Source organism: Globicephala melas, chromosome 15, assembly GCF_963455315.2.
Source record: "Globicephala melas chromosome 15, mGloMel1.2, whole genome shotgun sequence".
Taxonomy (NCBI): domain Eukaryota; kingdom Metazoa; phylum Chordata; class Mammalia; order Artiodactyla; family Delphinidae; genus Globicephala; species Globicephala melas.
The window spans coordinates 55,315,146-55,342,525 of record NC_083328.1 but is presented as its reverse complement, the minus strand read 5'-3'; the positions used below and the strand labels follow the sequence as shown (position 1 = coordinate 55,342,525).

Below are 27,380 nucleotides of genomic sequence, written 5' to 3'. Positions count from 1 at the left end.
CGAAATGCAGAAGTGGCCGAGGTCGGCCCAAGGCACTTGCCTCTCTGGCGAGAGAGGATGCAAAGCCGAGAACCAGCGACCTCCGGTATCAGCTCCGGAGACGGGCCGCGAGCCGGCAAAGGGGAAGTACAACGAGGACCCAGGGCCCCCGCGCATCCGGCGCCCTTCTGAAGGCCAAGGGAGGCTCGGGCGCCGGAGGTTGGAACCCGCCTCCAGGGAATCGTCGGTTGAGCCGGGAAGAACAGGACCAGATTAGGATCGGACACCCCCCAGGACACCCCCCGATAAGGGTCGGGGCCTGCCATCCCTGCACCTGCCCGCCCGGCACCTTCTAGCCAGGGCATCCCGGGGACCCCGGGGATAGGGTGGGGGCGCCTTCCTGCAGCCGCCCTCGGCGTGGAGAGAAGGAAGGACGCCCCAGGAATCGGAGGGGGAGGACGAGCCTAGAGCCACAACTTTCTCCCGCGGAAGGCGGGCAGGCTGGGGTTCCTCACCTACGCGGCCCCTGCGGAGTCCACACGCCCGGGAACCCCCAGTGTCTGGGGAAGAAGGGAGGAGAACAGGAGCAGACGAGGACTGAGGGGCTGACTTGGACGGGGCAAGGGACACTGCAGGAAAACTTTCGGCAAGGGGAGAGAGGACCGCCCAGTGCACCACACCTTGCGCCCCGCAAATCGGGCCCGGAGCCTCGCTCCCCGCGGCCCGCGGCCCGCGCCTTGCCTGCGTCCGGAGCCGGCTGCACCTCTCGCGCGCTGCGGGGACCTTGGAGTTGGAAAGTGGGGGTGTTGCGGCCGGGGACGGCTCCAGCCAGCGTCTCGGTCAGCGGTCGGCGGGCCCGGCTCCCTTACAGCCCTGCTGAGCTTGAGGCAGCCGCGCGATTGGGGGTCGGGCGCCCAGTCCCCCTCCGCCCCTCCTCGCCCTCTCTCCCGCCCCTCTGCCTTTATCTACCCCAATCGGATCTGACCGCCCTCCCTCCCCCTCTTTCTTTAGCTCACCATCTCTCCCTCCACCCCTCTTCCCTGGCCTTTCTTCTTCCCCCTCCTCTCCCGCCCTCCCTCCCCCCCGGGGGGGCGGGGCTTCTCCCCTCCCTCCCAGACAAAGCTGTAGCTGCTCATCCCCTGCGAGTCCGGGCTCAGGCTGCCAGCGCCTCTTCCGGCCTGGGGTGGAGGGGTAGAAGTGAGGGGGTGGGGAGGATGAGCTGGCTCACTCACCCCATTCTCCGCGGCCTTCTCCAAAAGGGATATAGTCTTGGCCCGAGCCCCTTGGTTTGCTCCGGGCGGTGACAGCCACTCCCAGAGAACAGTCACGCTGCCCCGCGGAGCCCACGTCGAGCGCCCTGGATTCCCCAGGCAGAGGATACGGGGTTTTTTGATATGGGATTTTTTTCTAACACCTGCTTATTCCAAAAAGGGTTTGAGCTGAGCAAGGCCCCTTGGACTTCGCGGGCTGGCAGACGTGACAGAAATGTGAAGGAGGCCAAGTTTCTTTGTCCTCCTCTCACCTCCCCCTCTTAGCCATCCCTGGACCTCCAGGGCCTCTCAGTATACACGGAGCCCTAGAGCACCCCAGATTTGGGGCGCCCTATTTGTTCCCTCGCTCTTATCACAACTGTCCCCCAACATACATACTCCAACCCTGCAGGGTCGGTCCCCATGCCTTTCAGCGTGGAAGGGGGACTAAGGATTAATGGGTAGACAACCCTCAGGGTACAGCTGGGTCAGCTCATCCCTCCTGGAAGCGAAACATTCTTTACAAATTCATTGTTTGGATCGTGGAATGTGTTTCCCTTAGAAACAATGTTGTAAATGGTGACCTGCTTCCCAGACTGGCCACAGAAGTTTTTTGAACCCAAAATGCAGCTGAAGTTTGGTGGTGAAAACTGTGTCAGCTACCCCAGAACAAGGAGACCACTGATCAACTATAGAAAAAAAAAAAATTATCTTCTGGTGCTTTCTGGAGCTATAAACAGAAAGGTCAATTATTAATTCCCCCTCCCCCACCCCAAATTTTGGAGTTACTACTCTGTATTAGTAAGCTTCTTTGCTTTGCAGGTAATAAGAGCACACTCAGGGGAACGTATTATGAGGACATGGGGATTTCCCTACAACCTCAGGGTCAGAACTGCAGGGAGAGCTTGGTAAGAAGCAAACCTAGAACTTGAAGGGCTTCCAGTAACCCAGAAAGTCTTCTCTGAGAAGCCAACTTTTCTCTTTCACCATAGACTGGCGTTCGCTGCACCCCAGACACATGGCAAAGGGTGGCCATCACTTCCATCACTGGGGCTTAGAGCTCCCTGTTGAAGAAGGCAGCCAGGTGGAACTAGAATCCCTTAGTCTCTACTCCAGTTTTCCAGGACAGCAACTCATTGGCCCAGTTTAGGTCAGGTGACCATCCATCGTCCAAATGAGCCTGCCAGGAGTCCTGACCTGTTTAAAACAAAATCCATTCCTCTCCACTTAGAGTCTCCATCTTGGTGAATAAATTGATTGATTAGTTCAAGACACCAGAAAACATCTTTTTTTTCATCAATTTCCCCATACAGAAAGCACAAGAGAGAAAGGAATATGCCTTTATCCTTCAAGGCAGTGTAGGGCCAATACTTCTGTAACAGGGGTAATATATTGCAAATATTAAACTGCTATATTAAAGCCTCCTTAAACCATGTTTTCTTGTAGACTTCCACCCCCATGGACTAAACCAGGAGGCACATGGCCCCAAAGAAGCAGCAGAAAAGTATTTCTAGAGCCATCCTCTAGTAGAAATACAATGCATGCCACAGTTGCAATTTAAAACTTTCTAGCCACATTAAAAATAATTTTAAAAAGTGAAATTAATTTTAATAATATATTTTATTTAACCCAACATAACCAAAATATTACCATTTCAATGTGTAGACAATATAAAAAAATATTCATGAAGTATTTTATATTCTATTTTTGTACCAAGGCTAAAATCAGGTGTGTATTTACACTTCAAAACATCTCCATATGGATGTTAAATTTTGAAATAAAATTTCAAAAATTTAAAAATACTTGATCTGTATTTAGGTTTTATAAAATCTTCACTTGAAAAAGTATATTCACATACCCAAGTTGTTCCAACATGCTTAAAAGTTTCCCAATAACTGAATTATCAGTTTTTAAATTTAAGTTTTAATTAATTAAGTTTACATAAACTTAATATTCAGTTCCACTAATCACATTTCAAGTGCATAAGAGCGACATGTGGCTAATAGCCACCATATTGGGACAGCACAAGTTTAAGAGCAAAGAGGTCACTGATGAACTTGAGTCTCAAAGCCAACTTCCCAAAGTTCCCTGGTGGTCCAGTGGTTAAGAGTCTGTGCTTCTAGTCCAGGGGGTGCCAGTCGGGGAACAAAGATCCCACATGCCAGGTGGTGCAGCCAAAGAAAAAAAAAAGCCAACTTCCCTTTTCTCTTTAGCAAAACAGTGACAGAAATATCAAGCATGGTCAGAGAAAATGATTTTCCACATTCTTTTATGCCCCCCTATAACATCTCAAGAGGCAGACTTTGCCTACCTAGATCAGAGTTCTACTTTATGCCTGGGAAGAAGCAGGAGATGCAGAGAAGTGGGGAGGCCAAAAGCCTACCCTTAAGTACCCAGGGGATTCTGGGAGAAGGGAGGAAGAAGTGGGGGACATAGTAGGAAATGCACCTTCTTCATTTGTGACTTCGACCAGAGTGAGAAGATATGTTGATGGACTGAAGGGAGTTCTGGGGATAAAATAGAGGAGATTGCCACACTGGCTGCCTACCTCTTTCTCCCCAGTTCTCAGACACTCACCTGGGGTTGGAGGGCAGCCTCATTAAGGTCAACTTAGTGGATCGCTTATGTTACATAAAGGGAGGGCCTGGGTTTTTTTCTGGGGTCACCCACAGTTCCTGCATGGCCTAGACCCGATGCAGGACCAGAGGCCTCAGAAGAAAGCTAAATTGTGAGCCAAAGCCCTTCTATAGGGCCTTAGTTTGAGCTCCCTCAAAAGCAGAACATGAGACAAGAACTTGGGTGCAGGTCGTTTACTTAGGAGTTGATCCCAGGAAGCAAGAGAAGACAGGGAAGGAGGAGAAGCTAATAAAGGATATACAACTGGCACTCCATTCCTCTGGGGACCCTCTAAGCACCTGTGTAAAATGCCCCTCAGAATTGTTCGCTCTGAATGTCAGGGAGCTGGGGATTTATCAGCTAACTCTCATTCCCCACTAGTTGAGGATTATTCCCAGGAGAGTTTACCTCTTCTTACTTCCTGGTTGTGTGGATATCTTTGGCTTCGAGGAAACATCTGAGGCAGAAAAGCTGGAGCCACTGCCATTGGCACTTGAGGTGGGACGAGTTACTGTGCCTGGAGCTGCCCACCACAGCTAAGCCAGGGTGAGAATTGGGCTGAGGGGAGGCGACACAGGACACACAAATCATCTGCTCTAAGACCCAGCATGAAGAGGGCAAGTTGACCCTGGAGGCTGGCAGGACAACATGATGGGGACTCAGAGGGAGCAATTGGTGAGGGCTGAGTTATGGTTAGGGAGGACAGGGAACACTACAGAGCTCCGAAGGAGCATGGATCACCCAAACCATGAGGTACACAGGCTGCAGGCATCAGCAGAGTATGCCAGCCAAACACTCATGAATGGGGCCACCACCCCTCAGCATGCTGCTTTCAAAGGTATGGTACAAAGCAAGCCCTATTCAGGGGAGCCAAGAGAACTGAGGCACCAGTCTCAAATGCCACTGCAAGAGAAGGTAAGACAGAATCTCCCCCAAAGATCTATCTTGGAGAGAACTGGGAAGGGAGGAAGAACTTGAGAGAGTTTTTAACCTAACGAGACCAGCAGGACTTTTAAATTATTGCGTCATACTCCACTTTGTCCCTCTGCTATGTAGGAGGTGAGAACCTGCAAAGGAAGATCCAATGAGTTAATAGAGAAATAAGGAAGCCTAGGTGAGGTCTGTCCCTGGGACCTGAATATACCTGCACATGTCCGGCACACTAGCATAGTGGTCTAGCTGGAAATATATTTGTTGGAGAGGTGAAAAAGGCCCCCCTTGGAGATAATTTTCATTCTAGAGAAAGAAGAAACCAAGTTCGGCCCAGTAACAAAGCTTTAGTTGAAAGAAGGGAGATGAGAGATTGTCTCTCAGCTCTGCCTCCAACCTGAGTCCCTGGACACATAGTGAGCGGAGGGGTTGAGAAGATAGAAGAGACTCTAAGTTATAACTTAGAGGAAAAGACTGTTTCATGATATTCAGGGATATTCTGGGGCCTAAGCAGCCATGCTTGGTGACCCTGCTGCTAAGTAACATTTAAGGGACCAACACTCCAACACTCAGCTTCTCTACTTCAAGGGCCTGGTATGTTGACAACATTACCCAGAAAGTGGTAGATGGATTGCCAGAATTGTTACAATTATCCCCTTCCCTGCATACACTTTGCAGTTCCTCTCACAAAGAGGTGGAGTCTACTTCCCCACCTTGAATCTGGGTTGACATTGCTGCTTGCTTTGGCCAGTACAGTAGAATGCGGCAGAAGTCATACCATGCCTTTTCAGAACCTGGGCCTCAAGAAGCCTTGCATTCTTCTACTCTTTCTATTGTAACATTGCTCTGCCATGTGAATAAGCCTGCGCTAGCCGGCTGGAGGATGGCCCAGAGCCAAGGCAGTCCAGATGTTCCATCCAAGGCCCCAGACATGTGGGAGAGTCCAAACAAGATCAGTAAAGTCCCCTACCCAACCTAGAGTTGACCACTGATGCATGAGGGAGCGCAGCTGAGTCTAGCCCCAATAGCCAACCAATAAAAGCATAAGATAAATAGATGGTTGTTATTTTAAGCCACTAAATTTGGGATAGTTTGTTATATAGCAGTAGCTAACTGTTAAAGAACTTAACAGGATTTTAAAAATAGTAACTATATGAGGTGATAGATTTGTTAACTAACCTTATTGGCGTAATTCTTTTATAATATATATGTACATCAAATCATCGCCCTTAAACCTACAAAATGTTATATGTAAATTATATCTCAATAAAGCTGGAAAAAAAGAAACACAAAAAATGAAAACCTTTAATGCAAAGAAAAAAAAAAAGAACAGGATGAAGTGTCCATGGCTGACATGACTGGGCTATTGGTCGACACCAGTCTGGAGACCTCTGGATTGTTTATGAGCTTGTGAGAGAGATGCATCTGGGGAACTCTCCTCCCACATACACCCCACCTTCCCAAAGCAATATTTTGGGAAAGCAATACGCTTTCAAAACTGTATTGATAGATATTTACTAGACATCAATGGTATGCAAGGTGCTATGCTAAGCATGATAAAAAATAAGAAAAATAAGAATAATGAAGCTAAGAAAAATATTAGGCAGCACTTAGTTTAATAACATCACTTGGCAGGCTCAGAAATTGAGACTTAGATAAATCAACTCACTACATCATATGGTTGCAAGAAACAGAAGCCATTTGAGCCAGCCTAGGTAGAGTAAGACTGTTTTTAAAGAACCAAGAGTTTCTTGCAGAACTCATGGGAAAGAAGTGAACCAGGTCCAAGATGAACTAGAATATGACCTACAGGGTTCAATCTGTGTGTGTGTGTGTGTGTGTGTGTGTGTGTGTGTGTCTGTCTGTCTGTCTCTCTCTCTCTCCCTGCTTCCTCCCTCTCTTCCTCCTTGTTTCTTGTATTGCTATCTCTCCACATATGTGCTCTAACTTCTGCCCAAATGGCTGCCTTTATCCCAAAGTCTACATGCACTTAGATCCAGCAACCACCATCAACATACTCTCTCTGTGGCCAGCAGCAGGGTAGGGCCAGGATGTGAGATGGGTCAGTGTTCTCAAAATGGGGAGGGGTGGGCAGAGGGGAAAATATTTGAAGTCTCTACTGAGTAGTCACATCTTCTGTTCATCTCCCACCTGTTGACGCTTACATGTCTGGCAGCCCAGGTTCGTGGCAAGGCTTGAGGGCCCATCTCCATGAAGGCTCCACTCACCCCATCACTTACTCAGTGCTCTCACTGTACTGTTTCAAAATGCATCTACAAGGACCACTTTCTTGGATCAACCAGCCCAAGAACAAAGTTGTCTTATTTATCAGTTCATCTCCTTCTCCATCTGCCACAATACATATCTGATGAATGAAAAAAATGAGTACTCAATACATATCTGATGAATGAAAAAAATGAATCCCATCTCCTTGTTTGCCAAGTTACAAGCATTAACTCATTTAATTCTCATCTAACTCTAGGAGGAGGTACAATTTTTATCTTCATTTTATAGATGAGGAAACTGAGGTAACTAGGTAACTTTCCTAAGATTACAGTCAGCAGGTGCCAGAGCTGGAATATGAACCTGGGAAATGTATCTCAAGTCCCTCTCTGAATCCTTGTGTTTTCTTCCTCCTCAGCCAAGCCAGTCCAGGCATGGAGGTGACACCCGCTGATCCTCCCCCAGATTGCTAGCCTTGATGGTGTCATAGGTGGTACAAGATTGTCTTCTCACTTTGAATGTTGCTGTGCTGAAGTTTGTAGCCAGCCTGTTTGGGGGCTGGGAGGATAGAATGACCTTTTTTCTGGGTAACCAAAGGAAACTTTATCTTTGAAATATAATAACATTAATAGGATATGTTTGTATTAGTTGGTCTATTCCTTTAGCAATTAACTCATTGAATGTTTACAGGGGGCTCCCAGGTGCCAGACATTATTTTAAACACTGGGGACATAGCAGTAAATAAAAAGGACAAAAATCCCTGTCCTTATACCTCATGGAATTTACATTTTAGTGAAATACTTAAAAGGCAAAAAAAAAAAAAAAAAAAAAAAAAACCGAAAAACCCTATATCCATTTCTTCAGAATATAGTATGGCCTTTTAATCTACAAATTTGATTTTTTAATTTAGGAAATTTTTCTTAATTTTTATGTTTGAATGCCAATTAAAACCTGAAACCAGATGGGGAACCTGAGGCTGGCATATGTCGTGGGGTGGGGGTAGAGAGAAGGTTATTGTTTCTTTGCAATCTCTACAGTGATGGGCACTGATAGCCTTGGGAGCATCACCTTGTAGTCCCTGGAGTGAGAGTACTCTATTTCAACTATTAGGATTATGTTTACAAAACAAAACATAAATGTTATAAACCATTATGACGTAAAAACTATAAAACTAGTGAAAGTAAGAATTTAAGTATCCTGATTTGTTCATTTTATATAAAAAGGAAATGAAAAGATGTTTAAAGTAGATAGTCCAAATAATAGAGATGTAAATGAATTAAAATTGTCTGGTACTCACTAGATAGCAGTTTGCAGCCAGAGTAGGGTCTGCGTCTTTGGTGGTACTCTGAGCTTGAGCAGCACTGATATCAGTTAGTGTGCTGGGATCAAACATAATGAGCAACCTGCCAAGGGCTCAACTGTCTTGCACAAAGAAGATTTGTTTCATATAAACACATTCATTCATCCTCATGGAGAAATTAAGCATTAGAAGTAATACTAGTAATGACCTATCAAAACTGAGGAAAGGAGAGAAAAGAGGTGGAGTAAAGTAGAAGCACGCTGATTTCATCATCACTTGTGGAGATTCAGTTGATATTGTCCTAAGGCAGGAAGATCAAATAAATTATATAAAAATTTGAGTACTCTTTTGTACTATTTGAATTATTTGTTCCATATGCGTATATTAACTAGTCAAAAAATTAAAAGGAAAGGCAGTTTTATGGGATGCAGGGAGCGGGGAGGGGAGAGAGGGAGTGGGGTGACCTGCTGGTTAAGCAAGTCATTTAGATGCTGGTAGAGATTGCTGAGGTGTCTGAGATGCTGCCTCCTCTCTAGGTTTATATCCAGAAAGATGGAGGTAGACAGTAAGACCCTCAGATGTCAGACCAGTTTGGGATCTGAAAGTGGAGAGGAACTGTGCCACTTTTTATCAGGCACATGGAGTATCCTGGTACCCATGGCACGGTGGCTGCTTAAGCCATCTTCAGGAGTAGAGGGACCTAGTCAGATCCAGAAAGCACCTGGGGATTACAGGGAGTGTGGGAGACAGCCAACATTTTCCACACCCCAGAGACGGCTGTGCAAGCCAGATGGGAGAAAACTGAGGGACAGGAGAGTATCTCACATTTGGGACAAGAGGACCCACAGAAAGACAGTGGTCTGGTCCATGCCAGGGACCCCAAGGGAACTCAGACATCTTGTGGGAGCCAGGATGGAAAGATGCTGCACCCAAAACCAGCAGTATACTCACTTAGGCACAGATGTCGCCTCCCACCCCCAGTTGCCAAGATGTTCCATAAGCCCACCACCACAAGCAAAACTGAGATGAAAGCCTACGGAGAAAGAGAGGCATGGAGCAGGCAGGAAGGAAATTTTCAGAATTAGCTGAATTTAACCTGTAATAACCAAGTTTATCAGAAATTAACCAACATGTTTTCTGCTATTAGTCAAGTAGGAGTTCAAAGTAGAGATTAAGTTATACTTTTTAAAAAGTTTCATGTGTTTGACCAAAAAATCCAGGTGAGAGAATGAGATAAATGTTTTCAATCTTCACCTCTCCAAGTATGGTTCGTGGACCAGCAGCACTAACATCATCTAGGATTTGGGTTAAAAATATAGAACCAGGCCTCAGGCCATGTTCAAGTTTAACAATAAGGCCAGGTGGAGGGCTACCCTAGCGGCACAGTGGTTAAGAATCCACCTGCCAATGCAGGGGACACTCGTTCGAGCCCTGGTCCAGGAAGATCCTGCATGCCGTGGAGCAACTAAGCCTGTGCACCACAACTACTGAGCCTGCGCTCTAGAGCCCATGAGCCATAACTACTGAGCCCACGTGCCACAACTACTGAAGCCTGCACACCAAGAGCCCATGCTCCGCAACAAGAGAAGCCACCACAATGAGAAGCCCGCACACTGCAACGAAGAGTAGCCCCCGCTTGCCGCAACTAGAGAAAGCCCGCATGCAGCAACGAAGACCCAACGCAGCCAAAAATAAGATAAATAAAATAAATAAATTTAAAAACAAAACAAAAACAATAAGGCCAGGTGCTCTGTGTGCATGCTAATGGTGGAGACCCCTTGCTTTAATAGTCTCGGGTGTTATACGGAAGTGCCTAGGAAGGCAGGACTACATGTGTAAGAGTAGACATTCCAGCATGGAGAAGGACATTCCAGGCAGAGCCATGAACAGACTGGGCGGGTCAGAGAACAGTGTGTGGTCCAGTGTGGCTGGAACAGAAGGTGGGAGGTGAGAAGTACTTTAAGTTCTGCTTATGCAGCCAAGAAACAAAATTCAAGACGACCCTGGTTCCTGTGGTGTTTCAGTAGCACAGTTCCCTTTTCCCTACGTGTGAAAGTTCTCCAAACTGCAGGGCCGGAGGGTGAGCCAATGCCACCTCTCTCATGGAGATGTACAGTGACTAGGAGGAGCTTGCTGGGGGAAGTTTCTTGGAGAACAGACATGCTCTCTTGGCCTTTCAAGATACCTCTGGAAAGCCAAGGAGGGGAGGGCAGGACAGCCCGGCCATTGGCCTGTGTGAGAGGCTGACCCTCTGCCCAGAGGTGGACAAATCTCTGCAGTAGAAAGCCAACTGTCAGGGCTTTCACCACTTTGAGGCATTGATTGCCGCTCTTTCCCAGCCCTGGACCACCCCACCTTCCTCAATGCACAGGGATGCACAGAGAGCAGCATGCAGCACATCCTCTTCCACACTCTACCTAATTGCTTTGCTAGGAGACTTCCTGATCCAGCAAGGATACCCAGGCCTTCCTGCTGTGCCCCTGATGGAGACCAGGCTGGGGCTGTCCAGGCTTTCCGACAACCTTAACCTCTTCCTCCCCAGACCCAGACCATCAGGGAAGGGGTAGGAGGAGGGTCTTGAAGGAGCTAAATGACTGGACAGAGAATGTTACTTCTGACATACAGCCAGTTGGCTCTTGTCCTGAGGGAATGGTGAAAACAGTGCCCAGGCAAGCAGGGAGGAGGGTGCAGGGAGATGGGCACAAGATGAAGCAGGAGAGGCCAAGTCATGCCCTCTTGTATTGCAGGCCACAGTGAGGAGTTTGGGGTTTCATTCATATTGTAATGTGATGCCCTTAAATAATGGATTTATTTTAGAGATTAGCCCTTGCATCTTTATGGGAGAAGCTGGTGAGGTAACATCTGTAAGAAGACCACTGGAGGATTAGAAAAAAGTCACAAACCAGGAACCACAAAGCAAGGGAAGTGAAGAAATCTACAAAAGGCTGTGCCTCTGTGCTCAGTGGTAAACCTAGGTCAGCCAGTGCAGGCTGAAAAGAAAAGCTGGACACAAAGTGGGGGACAGGAAGGACAAATGGGAACCGCAAAAGATGTACCAGAATATGTGAGGACAAACCGGAAGCTGTATTTGTCTTTCACAATCTGTGGGTGACCTGCAGAAGCTGGTACGCTAGCCTCAGAGCTGCATTTGTCATGTGTTGGGACAGTTGGGACAGCTCTACTTCATGCTAAAGAACTGACCCTCTGTTCTACATTCTCTCATCTTCCAGAGACCAGTGGGCTAACCAGGGCATGTTCCTCTCCTGGTGATGGCTGAGGCACAAGAGAGCAAGCCTCACTACACAAGCACATCTCAAGTCTTTGTCACGTTCCACTGGCCAAAGTAAGTCACATGGCCAAGCCCAAATCCAAGGCATGAGAAGTACACTTCACCTCTAGTGGGAGGAACTAGAGTCACATATCAAATGATGCGAACTCAGGGTGGGTGAATAATTGAGAAAAGTGATATAACAAGTTTTCAATTCTACCAGTGGCAATACTAGGTAACACTAATCAGTGTGACCAGAGGTAACAGTAGATATGCAGAGAAGAGAATAGATTCAGGGGATGGTTGCAAGCCAGGACCAGTGGGATTTGGTGAAAGATTGGATATGGGAGATGACAGAATAGGAGGAATCATAAGTGAGTGCAGTGGGGCTGGAGGAGATGTGTATTTCATGGACATACCAGTTTGAGAGGTACCTATGGTTGTGTCAAGTAAGCAGTTGGCTTTAGGGGCTGGAACTTGGAGACAAGGTCTGGGTAAAGGTTTAGAATGGCCAGTCATCAGCTTATCAAACCTACCAGAGGGCTTTGTGAAGTATTTGCTTGTGGCCATAACCTGAGACACCATGCAAGATCTGTCCTCATTTCCCCAACCTGACTCCTTCAGATTTCATGTGACTAAGTTCAAGGGGCACCATACTGCCATGTGAGATGACAATTCTCTCTCAGGTTCAAAGAAGCTGAAAGGAGGATATAAACTCTGCATTTGGCAGGAAAGAGGAAATTTGTTCTAGTTTGTTTGTTTGTTTTGAGAAAATTATTTGTAAAAACTTCAGAGTACTATACAACCTCTCCCTTTTCCCACCTCTAGGCAGAGGCACCTGTGAAGTTCAGTGATAGCTGTGAGACTTTGGCTTCCCTCAAATGCAGACCCCAAGACATAGATTCAAGTGCAAGTTGCTTAGACAAGAGTGGGGAGTGGGGAAGTGAAGGAGCCCAGACTAAGGTATATGGAAATGGTTGTACCTGTAGCAGGTTCAGAGGCCCTTTTCAGAGACAAAAGACAACCTGGATATCATCAGCTCTGCAGGAAGAGTAGCCAGAAGTCTGAGCACATGCTCAGACTAGGACATGGACCCCCCAGGCACTGTGCTGTGGCCCTTCACCCTGTGGAAGCTGGGGGCAACTCAGAGTGTGGGAGCCTGCAGAGGAGCTGTGCTGAACAGGTCCTAAGCAGGACCGAAAAGTCACCTACAGGACTGCTTGTACTGGAGAGGACTGATGAAAAATTTTAATAGTTTCTCAGAGTCAAGAAAAGAACAGTTGGGCTTGCCTGGTGGAGCAGTGGTTAAGAATCCACCTGCCAATGCAGGTGACATGGGTTCCAGCACTGGTCCAGGAAGATCCCATATGCCGTGCAGAAACTAGGCCTGTGTGCCACAACTACTGAGCCTGCACTCCAGAGCCCATGCACCACAAGTGCTGAAGCCCACGTGACTAGAGCCCATGGTCTGCAACAAGAGAAGCCACCACAATAAGAAGCCCGTGCACTGCAACAAAGAGTAGCCCCTACTCGCCTCAACTAGAGAAAGCCTGCACACAGAAACAAAGACCCAATGCAGCCCAAAATAAATAAATAATATTTAAGAAAAGAAAAGAACAGTCACTCATAGACAAAATGTTTCATTTTTGCATATATTCAATTTGCATGTGCCACCTTAGATGTTGATACAAGCCATGGCCATGGTGAGAATGTGCATTCTGAAGAGAGAATAGTCCCAAGATGGGGTCTGTTAGTTGGAGGTACGAGCTTCTCCCTTAAAATCCTTTTGTAACTTCTCACACCTATAAAATTACGTCCTGAAGTCTCCTATGTCTTTGTTTGGCTTCACCAAAGAGCCGATTCTGTGTATTAATTAACTACTGCTACATAACAAATGAAGGCTGGACTGGGGCTGGAGAATCCATTTCTAAGAAGGCTCACAGGCATGACTGTTGGCAGGAGACCTGAGTTCTGCCTCATAACATGGACCTCTTGATAAGGCTGCTTGAGTGTCCTCACAAAATGGTGGCTAGCTTCCCCCAGGGTGAATGGTCCAAGAGAAAAAGGTGGAAGTTGTAATGTTTTTAATGACCTAGCCTCAAAAACACACACTGTCATTACTATTGCATTGTTTAGGAATAAGTCATGAAATCCAACCACACTCAAGAGGAGGGAAATTAGCTCTACTTTTTTCCTGATTACCTATTATTTTTCTTACATCTTTATAGGAGTATAATTGCTTTACACTGTTGTGTTAGTTTCTGCTGTATAACAAAGTGAATCAGCTATATGTATACATATATCCCCATATCCCCTCCCTCTTGAGCCTCCCTCCCACCCTCCCTATCCCACTCCTCTAGGTGGTCACAGAGCACTGAGTTGATCTCCTTGTGCTATGCAGCTGCTTCCCACTAGCTATCTATTTTACATTTGGTAGTGTATATATGTCAATGCTACTCTCTCACTTTGTCACAGCTTCCCTTCCCCACCTGCCCCCCATGTCCTCAGGTCCATTCTCTACATCTGCCTCTTTATTCCTGTCCTGCCCCTACGTTCTTCAGAACCACTTTTTTTTTTTTTTAGATTCCATATATAGGTGTTAGCATACAGTATTTGTCTTTCTCCTTCTGACTTACTTCACTCTGTATGACAGACTCTAGGTCCATCCACCTCACTACAAATAACTCAGTTTCGTTTCTTTTTATGGCTGAGTAATATTCCATTGTATATATGTGCCACATCTTCTTTATCGATTCATCTGATGATGGGCACTTAGGTTGTTTCCATCTCCGGGCTATTGTAAATAGAGCTGCAATGAACATTTTGGTACATGACTCTTTTTGAATTATGGTTTTCTCAGGGTATATGCCCAGTAGTGAGATTGCTGGGTCACATGGTAGTTCTATTTGTAGTTTTTTAAGGAACCTCCATACTGTTCTCCATAGTGGCTGTACCAATTCACATTCCCACCAGCAGTGCAAGAGTGTTCCCTTTTCTCCACACCCTCTCCAGCAGTTATTGTTTCTAGATTTTTTCATGATTGCCATTCTGACTGGTGTGAGATGATATCTCATTGTAGTTTTGATTTGCATTTCTCTAATGATTAATGACGTTGAGCATTCTTTCATGTGTTTATTGGCAGTCTGTATATCTTCTTTGGAGGAATGTCTATTTAGGTCTTCTGGCCATTTTTGGATTGGGTTGTTTGTTTTTTTGTTACTGAGCTGCATGAGCTGCTTGTAAATTTTGGAGATGAATCCTTTGTCAGTTGCTTCATTTGCAAATATTTTCTCCCATTCTGAGGGTTGTCTTTTGGTCTTGTTTATGGTTTCCTTGGCTGTGCAAAAGCTTTTATGTTTCATTAGGTCCCATTTGTTTATTTTTGTTTTTATTTCCATTTCTCTGGGAGGTGGGTCAAAAAGGATCTTGCTGTGATTTATGTCATAGAGTGTTCTGCCTATGTTTTCCTCTAAGAGTTTGATAGTGTCTGGCCTTACATTTAGGTCTTTAATCCATTTTGAGCTTATTTTTGTGTGTGGTGTTAGGGAGTGTTCTAATTTCTTTCTTTTACACGTAGCTTTCCAGTTTTCCCAACGCCACTAATTGAAGAGGCTGTCTTTTCTCTATTGAATATTCTTGCCTCCTTTATCAAAGATAAGGTGACTATACATGTGCGGGTTTACCTCTGGGCTTTCTATCCTGTTCCATTGATCTATATTTCTGTTTTTGTGCCAGTACCATACCGTCTTGATTACTGTAGTATAGTCTGAAGTCCGGGAGCCTGACTCCTCCAGCTCTGTTTTTCTTTCTCAAGATTGCTTTGGCTATTCGGGGTCTTTTGTGTTTCCATACAAATTGTGAAATTTTTTGTTCTAGTTCTGTGAAAAATACCATTGGTAGTTTGATAGGGATTGCATTGAATCTGTAGATTGCTTTGGGTAGTATAATCATTTTCACAATGTTCGTTCTTCCAATCCAAGAACATGGTGTATCGCTCCATCTGTTTGTATCATCTTTGATTTCTTTCATCAGTGTCTTATAGTTTTCTGTATACAGGTCTTTTGTCTCCTTAGGTAGGTTTATTCCTAGGTATTTTATTCTTTTTGTTGCAGTGGTAAATAGGAGGGTCTCCTTAATTTCTCTTTCATATTTTTTGTTGTTAGTGTATAGGAATGCAAGATATTTCTGTGCATTAACTTTGTATCCTGCTACTTTAACTAATTCATTGATTAGCTCTAGTAGCTTTCTGGTAGCATCTTTAGGATTCTCTATGTATAGTATCATGTCATCTGCAAACAGTGACAATTTTACATCTTTTCTGATTTCTTTTATTTCTTTTTCTTCTCTGATTTCTGTGGCTAAAACTTCCAAAACTATGTTGAATAATAGTGGTGAGAGTGAGAAACCTTGTCTTGTTCCTGATCTTAGAGGAAATGGTTTCATTTTTTCACCCTTGAGAATGATGTTGGCTGTAGGTTTGTCATATATGGCCTGTATTATGTTGAGGTTTGTTCCCTCTATGCCCACTTTCTAGAGAGGTTTTATCATAAATGGTTGTTGAATTTTGTCAAAAGCTTTTTCTGAATCTATTGAGATGATCATATGGTTTTTATTCTTCAATTTCTTAAAATGGTGTATCACATTGATTGATTTGCATATATTGAAGAATCCTTGCATTCCTGGGTTGAATCCCACTTGATCATGTTGCTTGATCCTTTTAATGTGCTGTTGGATTCTTTTTGCTAGTATTTTGTTGAGGATTTTTGCATCTATGTTCAACAGAGATATTAGCCTGTAGTTATGTAGTTATGTAGATATGTAGCCTTTTTTTGTGACATCTTTGTCTGGTTTTGGTATCAGGGTGATGGCAGCCTCATAGAATGAGTTTGAGAGTGTTCCTCCCTCTGCTGTATTTTGGGAGAGTTTGAGAAGGATATGTGTTAGCTCTTCTCTAAATGTTTGATGGAATTCGCCTGTGAAGCCATCTGGTCCTGGGATTTTGTTTGTTGGAAGATTTTTAATCACAGTTTCAATTTCAGTGCTTGTGATTTGTCTGTTCATACTTTCTATTTCTTCCTGGTTCACTCTTGGAAGGTTGTACTTTTCTAAGAATTTGTCCATTTCTTCCAGGTTGTCCATTTTATTACCACATAGTTGCTTTCAACAGTCTCTCATGATTCTTTGCATTTCTGCAGTGTCAGTTGTTATCTCTCCTTTTTCATTTCTAATTTTATTGATTTGAGTCTTCTCCCTTTTTTTTTTGATGAGTCTGGCTAATGGTTTATCAATTTTGTTTATCTTCTCAAAGAAGCAGCTTTTAGTTTTATTGATCTTTGCTATTGTTTCCTTCATTTTTTTCTGATCTGATCTTTAGGATTTCTTTCCTTCTGCTAACTTTGGTGGTTTTTCTGTTCTTTCTATGATTGCTTTAGGTGTAAATTTAGGTCATTTATTTGAGATATTTCTTATTTTTGAAGTAGGATTGTATTGCTATAAACTTCCCTCTTAGAATGGCCTTTGCTGCATCCCATAAGTTTTGGGTCATCGTGTTTTCATTGTCAATTGTTTCCAGGTATTTTTTGATTTCCTCTTTGATTTCTTCAGTGATCTTTTGGTTATTTATTAGCATATTGTTTAGACTCCATGTGTTTGTATTTTTTACAGTTTTCTTTTTTTTTTTTTACTGTAATTGATATCTAGTCTCATAGCATTGTGGTCAGAAACCATACTTAATACGATTTCAATTTTCTTGAATTTACCAAGGCTTGATTTGTGAACCAAGTATGATGTATCCTGGAGAATATTCCATGTGCACTTGAGAAGAAAGTGTGTTCTGTTGTTTTTGGATGGAATGTCCTATGAATATCAATTTAGTTGATCTGGTCTAATGTGTCATTAAAGCTTGTGTTTGCTTATTTATTTTAATTTTGGGTGATCTGTCCATTCGTGAAAGTGGGGTGTTAAATTCCCCCACTATTACTGCATTACTGTCGATTTCCCCTTTCATGGCTCTTAGCATTTATTTGCCTTATGTATTGAGGTGCTCCTATGCTGGGTGCGTAAATATTTACTATTGTTATATCTTCTTCTTGGATTGATCCCTTGATCATTATGTAGTATCTTTCTTTGTCTCTTGTAATAGTCTTTATTTTAAAGTCTATTTTGTCTGATATGAGTTTTGTTACTCCAGCTTACTTTTGATTTCCATTTGCATGGAACATCTTTTTCCATCCCTGCACTTTCAGTCTGTACGTGTCCCTAAGTCTGAACTGGGTCTCTTGTAGACAGCATATATACAGGTCTTGTTTTTGTATCCATTCAGCAAGTCTGTGTCTTTTGGTTGGAGCATTTAACCCATTTACGTTTAAGGTAATTGCCAATATGTATGTTCCTATTACCATTCTCTTAATTGCTTTGATCTTGTTTTTGTAAGTCTTTTCCTTCTCTTTTGTTTCCCGCCTAAAGAAGTTCCTTTAGCATTTGTTGTAAAGCAGGTTTGGTGGTGCTGAATTCTCTTAGCTTTTGTTTGTCTGTAAAGGTTTTAATTTCTCCGTTGAATCCGAATGAGCTCCTTGCTGGGTAGAGTAATCTTGGTTATAGGTTTTTCCCTTTCATCACTTTACATATGTCCTGCCACTCCCTTCTGGCTTGCAGAGTTTCTGCTGAAAGATCAGCTGTTAACCTTCTGGAGATTCCCTTGTATGTTATTTGTTGTTTTTCCCTTGCTGCTTTTAATATTTTTTGTTTGTATTTAATTTTTGATAGTTTGATTAATATGTGTCTTGGCGTGTTTCCCCTTGGGTATATCCTGTATGGGACTTTCTGCACTTCCTGGACTTGATTGACTATTTCCTTTCCCATGTTAGGGAAGTTTTCAACTATAATCTCTTCAAATAGTTTCTCAGACAGTTTATTTTTCTCTTCTTCTCTGGGACCCCTATAATTTGAATGTTGGTGTGTTTAATGTTGTCCCAGAGGACTATGAGACTGTCCTCAATGATTTTGATTCTTTTTTCTTTATTCTGTTCTGCAGCAGTTACTTCCACTATTCTATCTTTTAGATCACTTATCCGTTTTTCTGCCTCAGTTATTCTGCTATTGATTCCTTCTAGAGAATTTTTCATTTCATTTATTGTGTTGGTCATCGTTGTTTGTTTGCTCTCTAGTTCTTCTAGGTCCTTGTTAAACGTTTCTTTTATTTTCTCCATTCTATTTCAGAGAATTTTGAAACATCTTTACTATCATTACTCTGGATTCTTTTTTAGGTAGACTGCCTATTTCCTCTTTACTTGTTTGGTCTGGTGGGGTTTTACCATGCTCCTTCATCTGCTTGCATATTTCTCTCTCTTCTCATTTTGTTTAACTTATTGTGTTTGGAGTCTGCTTTTCACAGGCTGCAGCTTTGTAATTCCCATTGTTTCTGGTGTCTTCCCCCAGTGGGTGAGTTTGGTCCAGTAGGTTGTGTAGGCTTCCTGGTGGTGGGGACTGTTACTTGTGTTCTGGTGGGCAGGGCCACGTTTGGTGGTGTGTTTTGTGATATCTGTGAACTTAGTATGACTTTAGGCAGCCTCTCTGCTAATGAGTGGGTTTGTGTTCCTGTTTTGCTAATTGTTCCACATGGGGTATCCAGAACTGGAGTTTGCTGACCATTGGGTGGAGCTGGGTCTTAGGCTTGAGATGGAGATCTCTGGGAGAGCTCTCGCTGATTAATATTACATGGGGCTGGGAGGTCTCTGGTGGTCCAAAGTCCTGGACTCAGCTCTCCCACCTTGGAGGCTCAGGCCCACCACCTGGCTTGAGCACCAAGACCCTGTCAGTCTCATGGCTCAGAAGGAGAGGAAGGAAAAAAAAAAAAAGACAGAACCCCAAAACAAATGGAAAATGCAAAACTAAACAGACAAAATCACACAAAGAAACATACACACACACACTCACAAAAAGAAAAATAAACAGACAGAACCCCAAGATAAATGGTAAAAGCAAAACTAAGACAAAATCACAGAAAGAAACATATACACACACCTTCACTAAAAGAAAGAAAAAAAAAGGAAGAGAGAAACCAAATCAATAAACAAACCCACACATAAAAACAATCATTAGAAACTATTTAATATAAGCATAAAACCAAAAACAAATCAAACTCAGAAAGCAAACCCCAAGTCCACAGTTGCCCCCAAAGTCCACTGCCTCAATTTTGGGAACACTTGTTGTCTATTCAGGTATTCCACACAGGCAGGGTTTACCAAGGTGGTTGTGGGGATCTAATCTGCTGCTCCTGAAGCTGCATGTAGAGATTTCCATTTCTCTTCTTTGTTTGCACTGCTCCTGGGGTTCAGGTTTGGTTTTGTCCCAGCCTTTATGTGTAGGCAGCCCTCAGGAGTCAGTTTCCCACCCAGACAGGAGGGGCTTAAAGCAGCAGCTGATTAGGGCTCTCTCTCAGGCCAGGGAGAGGGAGAGGTACCGTAGTCACAATTGGAATGTGGGGCATACCTGGGGCAGCAGAGGCCGGCATGACATTGCAACAGCCTGAGGCACGCCATGTGTTCTCCCAGGAAAGTTGTCCCTGGGTCTCAGGACCCTGGCAGTGGTGGGCTGCACAGGCTCCCGGGAGGGTGTGGGTAGTGACCTGTGCTTGCACACAGGATCTTTGGTGGCAGACGTGGCAGTGGTAGCGGTCCATGCTCGCCTCTTGGATCTGAGATGATAGCCGCGGCTTGCACCCGTCTCTGGAGCTCGTTTAGGTGGTGCTCTACCTTCTGTGGGCAGACGGAAGGAATCCCCTCTCTTTGCGCATCCCAAAACAATGGTCTCTTGCCTCTTAGGCAGGTCCAGACTTTTGTCGGACTCCATCCCGGCTAGCTGTGGCGCACTAGCCCCCTTCAGTCTGTGTTCATGCAGCAAACCCCAGTCCTCTCCCTGGGATCTGACCTCCGAAGCCTGAGCCTCAGCTCCCAGCCCCCCCCCCCCGCCCCCTCCAAGGGGTGAGCAGACAAGCATCTCAGGCTGGTGAGTGCTGGTCGGCACTGATCCCCTGTGCGGGAATCTCTCTGCTTTGCCCTCTGCACCACTGTTGCTGCTCTCTCCTCTGTGGCTCCAAAGCTCCCCACCCACCCACCCCCCACCTCCACCAGTGAAGGGGCTTCCTAGTGTGTGGAAACTTTTCTTCCTTCACAGCTCCCTCCCAGAGAGGAAGGTCTTGTCCCTATTCTTTTGTCTCTTTTTTCTTTTGCCCTACCCAGGTATGTGGGGATTTTCTTACCTTTTTGTAAGTCTGTGGTCTTCTGCCAGCATTTATTAAGCGTTCTGTAGGAGTTGTTCCACATGTACATGTATTTTTGATGTATTCGTGGGGAGGAAGGTGATCTCCACGTCTTACTCCTCTGCCATCTTGAAGGTCTCCTGATTACCTCTTTGAACGGTTTTCTTCTTTTTTTGTGTATACAGATACATTTTTGATGTGTTAACTAGAAAACCTGAAGAAAATGCCATCGTGTTTCTCATTATCACATCTCTAAGTCATCATGTCATCACTTTGGATGCTGCTAGCAGTCACTGTGTGTGAGAAAAATGAACTGTAGCCCATGTTAATATAAGGCCATGTCCTTCCTAGCTCTACCTTTTAAGGAAGGAGTGTCAAAGAATTCTGAAATCACCACACCCTGAGAAAAGAATTTTGATGCAGGTGGTTTCTTTGGGAGGTAATCCTAGGAAGCATCAGTGAGGGAGTAGCTAAGTGGATCAAGGGGGAGAGAAAGGCCAATTAAAGTTGCAATAATAAGCAGGCTACCCCTGTGGGTAATAGGAACTCAATTATACAATTTGTCTGAGAAACTGTGTGGACTATGCCTTAGACTTATCCCATTGGATGGTGGAAGTTTAGGGCATTTCCCACCTATACCAGTCCTGCATTGGTTGAGGCTAAATCCCCGAATCCACCACTTCTGTGTACACCTGCTTTCAATTGAGCAAACTCTCATGATTTCCAAGTTTTAAGCGGAGAAAAAACAAGATGTACAGTTGCTTAAGGTGGTAGGAAGCTGTCATTGTGCTGGAAAATACCTTCTTCCTCTGCAGCTGTAGGTGAACTCAAGTGGGCTCAGTGATAGAGATGATGTTGGGGCAGCAACATATCTCCTACAGCCTACAAAGCTGCCCATTTATTAGTCCTTGCCTAAGCCTCCATTTTCATGACTTACTTCTCTCTGGCTCATACTTTATGCTCCAACAACAGTGAAGTGCTTGTCACTCCCTACATCTGCTCCCCTATTTCACACTTCCTTGACTTTGCTCAGTCAGCTGTCAGACCCCAATGTGAGCAAACAATTATTTACAGCACCTAGAAAGATTTAAGTGCAGCACAAAAAGATTCTCTGGAAGTAAAATATTATTGAGCTTTATTATGAATATTTACATACACAAAGTAGAAAGCACCATGAATCCCCACATGCTCATCGTACAGATTCAGCACATAAAGATTTTGCCACATATGCTTCATTTATCTTCTTTTCTTCTCTACTGTTTTAAAGCCAGTTCCATACCCATGTTCTGTCACCCCTACATACTTTAGTATGCATCTCTAATATGCACTTGCTCTTGTCTAACCACAATTTAACATTTGCTTTATCTATCCAAATTTTTACATCATGAAAGTATTTTAAAGTTAATTCTTTAAAAAATATGGGCATCTTACCATCTAATCACAGTTATAAATATGTGATTTTTAAATTAAAATATTCAGTAAATGAATTGAAGGATGGCCAATGTCAAGATTTGAAAGAAAGAATTTACACGGGAAAAATAATCAAAATGGCATCACACTTTTGATCTGAAACACAGGTAGCTAATAAACAGTGGAATAACATAATGATAAAAAACCCCCAATAAATCCAGCAACCCAAGAAACAGCTATTCAACATAAATATCACTGACATGTGAGGGTAAAAGAAAGATACCTGTGGATATGAGAGGCATCAGAATGTACTGCACCTTAGGAAAACTTTCAAGAAAGGACTCTGTCCAAAAACAAATGAGTCAGAACTGAGATTTCAAGTTGAGAGATGGTTCAAAAAAGAGGAAACAGTGCTGAGCAATGGACCTTTCAAAATGCACACTGCTAAATCTAACAAAATAATATACTGTGTGAAATTGTGCAGTACAAATACTCAGGAAGGAATTACAAATAGCAGAGACAAACTGCAAGAATACAAGTAATCAGCTGGAATGAAGAGTTTTAGGAGTTACAAAGTGACAGGATTTCAAAAGTAAAAGCTTTCTAAATGTCTAATCTTGGAAGATGGGGAAATGAGAGTATTATGTTTGTCTCAACTTATTGAAGAGAGAGGATGGGAGTAGTGAAAGGAATGATTGGTCTCTTGTTTTCATAACAGGATTATATTTGTTTAATTATAAAATCTGGGAAAAGTTTAATGATATCCCCTACCTAACTGGGAAGAGATGGGGGAGGAATGTTGAGATTAACACAATTTTATTCAATTAACAAAATTTTTAAAGGTAAAATAGATACAACAAAGTACATAATAAACAAAATGAAGAAGGAATAAAATTAAGAATATCAGCTAATACAATAAGTTCAAATAGAATGAATTATCCCAAGAAGGACAGAAATGTCAAAAAGAGTTAAAATGTAAAAAATGTGGCTATATGCTGTATAAAAACACAGTTGAAATATAATGATAAAGAATGACTAACAATAAAGGGATGGGAAAGAGATACCAAGTAGATACAAATACCTCTCTTCCTTGTATTTATTAGTGACTAATAAAAGTGTGGTAATTTTTTTTGTCTGCGTTGGGTCTTCACTACTGCATGTGGGCTGTCTCTAGTTGTGGTGAGCTGGGGCTACTCTTCCTTGCAGTGTGCAGGCTTCTCATTGCAGTGTCTCTCTTGTTGTGGAGCATGGGCTCTAGACACGTGCTTCAGTAGTTACAGCACACAGGCTCGGTAGTTGTGGCTCGCAGGCTCTAGAGCATAGGCACAGTAGTTGTGGTGCATGGGCTTAGTTGCTCCGTGGCATGTGGGATCTTTCCAGACCAGGGATGGAACTCATGTCCCCTGCATTGGCAGGGGGATTCTTAACCACTGCATCACCAGGGAAGTCCCCAGAGTCTGGTAATTTTGATACTGAACAACATGAAATTTAAAATTAAAAGCACAAAATAGAATAAGGAAGATCATCATGATAAAAGTCACACTTTCTAAAGAAGATAAAACTATAAATATCAGGTATAAACAGGTAAACACCAAACAACGTGGAAACTAAAGATATAGAACAAAAATTACTAGAAATGTGAGGAGAATTCCATTTAAAAATTATTGTAGAGATTTAAACAATTCTTTTTTATTTTGACATGTCTAATAAATGTAAACTGAAGGCAATAGAGTAATTGTATAATACAATCAACATACTTAAATCTTTTGAGTAAAGGATAATTTTTATATATCCATGACTCATTTGTAAAGACTGATCCTGTGTTTGACTACATTTTCTAATTATAATTCAATAAAATTAGAAATAATTAAGTAACCAAAAACTTTACTACTTGGTAATTAAGAAATAGATTTCTAGGGCTTCCCTGGTGGCGCAGTGGTTGAGAGTCCGCCTGCCGATGCAGGGGACACGGGTTCGTGCCCCGGTCCGGGAAGATCCCACATGCCACGGAGCGGCTGGGCCCGTGAGCCATGGCCGCTGAGCCTGCGCGTCTGGAGCCTGTGCTCCGCAACGGGAGAGGCCACAACAGTGAGAGGCCCGCGTACCGCAAAAAAAAAAAAAAAAAAAAAGAAAGAAAAAAAAGAAAAAAAGAAATAGATTTCTAGATATCCAAGGAAATTAATATAGGAATTAGAAACTATCTAGAAATCAATGAAGAGGAGAACGATTCATATAAAAACCTATTAGCAGCAAAAAACTGTATTCAAAGGAAAATAAATATACACTGTATAGCCTTAAAATTTCATTATTAAGTTAGAAAGATAAAGGAATATAGTGATCAGTTTTTAAAAATTAGAAAAAGGCAAAAAATTAAAGCAAAAGAAAATAGGAAGAGGAAATTAATAAAGAAAATTTGATAATGAAGAAAGAGATACAGAAAAGTGTAAAATAAAAATTATCAAAGAATATTTATCCAACACTGTATAAATACATTTGACTGTATAAATACATTTATACACTGTATAAATACATTTGAAACTTAGAGAAAACAATTTTCTAGAAAAATTGACCCCCAAAGTAGAAATTTGATTAGACAAATTAATTATAATAAAAGAGAGTAGTGATTAAAGCTCTACCACTGAAACAAAAAGGCACCAGAACTAGATGGATTCACAGCCATGTTTATTTACCTCTAAAGAAAGAAAATCTTCAGTGTTATTTAAATTATTTTAGGTCATGGACAAGTGATTGAAAGCTTCCTAATTTCTTTTATGAAGCCACAATAACCTGAACACTCAATTCTGATATGACAGTACAAATATTAAAAAACTGTAATCAATTGTCCTTGTGAATATGGCTGTAAAAATCTTAATGATTGTTAGCAAGTAGAATCCAGCCATGTACCTGGAGTGTGACACTGTGACAGTGTGTGCTGCATTTCAGGAATGCAAATCTGGTTCAAAATCAGGAACCCCGGCAATGTAATTCCTTACAATAAATTAAAAGACAAGACCATGTAATAAATAATTAAATGGTGAAAAGCTATTTGATAAAAATCAGCAGCCACTCTTAATTAAAATGCTAAATAAAACTGGAAACTGTTTAAATATATAATAAAGACTATTTACCAAGATTAAGTGACAAATATTCTAAATGGACAAACAACCTAAATCAGCAACTACAGAGGATGCCCAACATCATCATTATTATTCAATACCATCTTGGAACTCTAGTAATTGCAGTATGACCAGAAAAAAAGAAAAGAAGGGCTTCCCTGGTGGCACAGTGGTTGAGAATCTGCCTGCTAATGCGAGGGAAACAGGTTCGAGCCCTGGTCTGGGAAGATCCCACATGCCGCGGAAGAGCTAAGCCTGTACGCCACAACTACTGAGCCTGCACTCTAGAGCCCACAAGCCACAACCGCTGAAGCCCGTGCGCCTGGAGCCTGTGCTCCACAAAAGGAGAAGCAGGGCTTCCCTGGTGGCACAGTGGTTGAGAGTCTGCCTGCCATTGCGGGGGAGGCGGGTTCGTGCCCCGGTCCGGGAAGATCCCACATGCCGCGGAGCGGCTGGGCCCGTGAGCCATGGCCGCTGAGCCTGCGCGTCCGGAGCCTGTGCTCCGCAACGGGAGAGGCCACAGCAGTGAGAGGCCCGCGTACCGCAAAAAAATAAATAAAGAAAGAAGAAGCCACTGCAATGAGAAGCCCGTGCACCGCAATGAAGAATAGCCCCCACTCACCGCAACTGGAGAAAGCCCACATGCAGCAACGAAGACCCAACGCAACCAAAAATAAATAAATTTAATAAATTTAAAAAAATAAAATCTGACTAATAAAACTAAAATGATTAAGAAAAGAATTTAGTGAGCTAGATATAAGATAAATATATAAAAATAAATAACTGATCTATACAATACACACAGAGAAATAGATATTGAATAAAATATTCCATGTATAATAGCAAAAAACTATTAAGTTCTTATGAACAAATCTAATGAGAAACATAAGATCTATGTGAAGAAAACTTTAAAATCTTTTTAGAAGTCTTAAAAACAATATTCCAAACAAGCAAAAGGACATAGCACATACTTTATTGGGAAGTAATAAATAAATATAATGTAATTCTAGTTAGAATCTTAACAGGGCTTCTTAGGAATTGGATAAACTGTGATTAACACAATGTTAGCACAGAATAAATAAATGCCTGAAGTCTACCTAGCACTCTCTGTGCCACAGCCTCCAGTTCAACTCCGACAAGACAAAAATCTCTAGCCCTATAGAGACAGTGGAGCATTGAATCCTCATTACTGTTTCCCAAAAGTATGCTGGGAAGGATGGGAACAACTGCAGATTGTTCAAGAGCAATTTCCTAAGCTTCATAAATATAGAAATGGCTGCCTTCACAAAGAGCCAAAAGGACCTGTGTCCTTGACCACATGATGCAGAAATGGGACCTCAACTGTGGTAGGCAGTTAGATTTCCAAGAATTTCTTAACCTTCTTGGTAGCATGGCCATGGCTTGCCATGACTCCTTTATCATGGCTACCCATTCCCAGAAGCAAATCTGAGGAGCCCTTGGGCCTGGCCTCCAAACCCACCCTCTTTATTTCCAGCTTCCCAATCATCATCTCCTCATAGCCCCACACATAACCTGAGCCCAGCATACCCACCATCCCATGCAGGCCACTCCTGCTGGTAGTGATGAAACAATATAGTTTTGTTTTTTTTTTTAGAAAATAAAACCCAGTAAATATAAGGAAAAGAACAATAGGCATGGATTTACCTTATTAATGTAATAGAACAGATAGATAAATTAGTGTAATAAACAATCATAAAAATAAATTCCAGGAAGGCAGAGGAGTAAGACGTGGAGATCACCTTGCTCCCCACAAATACATCAAAAATACATCTACATGTGGCACAACTCCTACAGAACACCTATTGAACGCTGGGAGAAGACCTCAGACTTCCCAAAAGTCAAGAAACTTCCCATATACCTGGGTAGGGCAAAAGGAAAAACAGAGACAAAAGAATAGGGACGGGACCTGAACCTCTGGGAGGGAGCTGTGAAAGAGGAAAAGTTTCCACACACTAGGAAGCCCCTTCACTGGCTGAGACGGGGGCTGGGCGGTGGGTGGGGAACCTTC

The 27,380-nt window shown here is 43.0% G+C and overlaps 1 protein-coding gene and 1 pseudogene across 6 annotated transcripts in view; one reads left to right on the top strand and one right to left on the bottom strand.

The window, feature by feature from the left end:
• RASSF2 (Ras association domain family member 2) overlaps positions 1-1,044 on the bottom strand; it is a 46,209-nt gene extending 45,165 nt beyond the window's left edge. For 3 of the 6 annotated variants that reach the window (XM_070043684.1, XM_060285115.1, XM_030872618.2), the window contains exon 1: positions 721-905. The gene's annotated coding sequence lies outside the window, so the exon portion shown is untranslated. Of the gene's footprint in view, positions 1-659; positions 906-995 lie in introns of those variants that run through there. The other 3 variants (XM_030872619.2, XM_030872621.2, XM_060285117.1) reach the window with 2 other exon arrangements.
• LOC115861551 (protein S100-A11 pseudogene) lies at positions 5-26,801 on the top strand (annotated as a pseudogene).
• Positions 26,802-27,380: the final 579 nt, after the last annotated feature.